A 1591-nucleotide genomic window follows, 5' to 3' on the forward strand; every position below is an offset into this window, starting at 1 on the left:
ACACACACACACACACACACACACACACACGAGTCATATGCAGTATTGAGGTGCAGCCTGCCCTTGCAGCATCTGACAAGCTCTCTGGCCCCTGTGTTCAACAGCTGGCTGATCCCAGGGGCAAAAGGGGGAGTCTGGCCCAGGACCCGCTTGGCTTTTCTGGGCAGGAGGCATTTGGACTGCGGAGGGTGGAGTCACTGCTGACATAGCTTGGGGCACCCAAGTTGGGGACTATTCTGTGCTTGCTCTCCATGGCCAGCTCTGGAGCTAACAGGACCTTCCTCCTCTTTTTCTTGATGAGGAAACTGAGGCACAGAGAGGCCAGAGTCCAGACAGGAGCTAGGGGAGCACAAAGGGGCCCTTCATGGATGCCAGGCAGGCACCTAGAAAACTGCAGGACCCCAGGGCCACTGTGCTCCTGGAGCTGGTCATTCTGGGCCAGACTTTTGCCTGGTGGGAAACTCATATTTTGGCAGTTCATGGGTACTGCATTAATCAACAGTGAATCACATGACAGGAGAGTTGTTTCCTTTTCAAATAAGTCATGTGACCAGCTTATCTCCGAAGCTATTTAATAATTCTTTTTTTAAAAAACTCTATTATTTACAAAGCACTTATTATCTGAGCCAGGCCTGATTCTCCTAAAGTTCTCTATTTTTAACTCATTTACGCCTGGAAATACCTTCGAGGCAGGTGTTGCTATGATTCCCATTTTGCAGAAGGGGAAGTTGAGGCACAGCTAACAAGTGGCTGAGCAGAGATCTAAAAGGCAGGCAGCTCAGTCCCCAGGCCCCTGCTGATGAGCCCAGGACCCAGGACAAAGTCTCTATTGGGGGCGAATGTGTCTTTAACACCTTGGTGGCGCTGGGGTATATCCAGTTAGAATCCGTGGTTTTATGTTCCTGGCGTTATTATTTATTTTTAAGTTTACAGACTATTTCGGGCAATGAGAAGGGTTTTCCAATTAGGACATACATATAACTGTTCTCTCTCTCTCGGTTTTTTTTTGTCTTTTTAGGGCTGCACCCATGGCATATGGAGGTTCCCAGGCTAGGGGTTGAATAGGAGCTGTAGCCGCTGGCTTATACCACAGCCACAGCAATGCCATATCTGACCCATGTCTCTCACCTATACTACAGCTCATGGCAATGCTGGTTCCTTAACCCACTGAGTGAGGCCAGGGATTGAACCTGCATCCTCATGGATACTAGTCAGATTTGTTTCTGCTGCACCACTATGGGACCTTCTAAAGGTTCTTTTTATTTATTTATTTATTTATTTATTTATTTATTTATTTATTTATGTCTTTTGTCTTTTTAGGGCCGCACCCGTGGCATATGGAAGTTCCCAGGCTAGGGATCAAATTGGAACTACAGCTGCCGGCCTACACCACAGCCACGGCAACGTGGGATCCAAGCCACATCTTCGACCTACACCACAGTTCACGACAACGCCAGATCCTTGACCCACTGAGCGAGGCCAGGATTCAAACCTGCAACCTCATGGTTACTAGTCAGGTTCGTTAACCACTGAGCCATGATGGAAACTCCCCTAAAGGTTCTTTTTTAAATGAATAGATTCAAGGAGGCAA

The sequence above is a fragment of the Sus scrofa genome, chromosome 2 (genome assembly GCF_000003025.6).
Source record: "Sus scrofa isolate TJ Tabasco breed Duroc chromosome 2, Sscrofa11.1, whole genome shotgun sequence".
NCBI lineage: Eukaryota > Metazoa > Chordata > Mammalia > Artiodactyla > Suidae > Sus > Sus scrofa.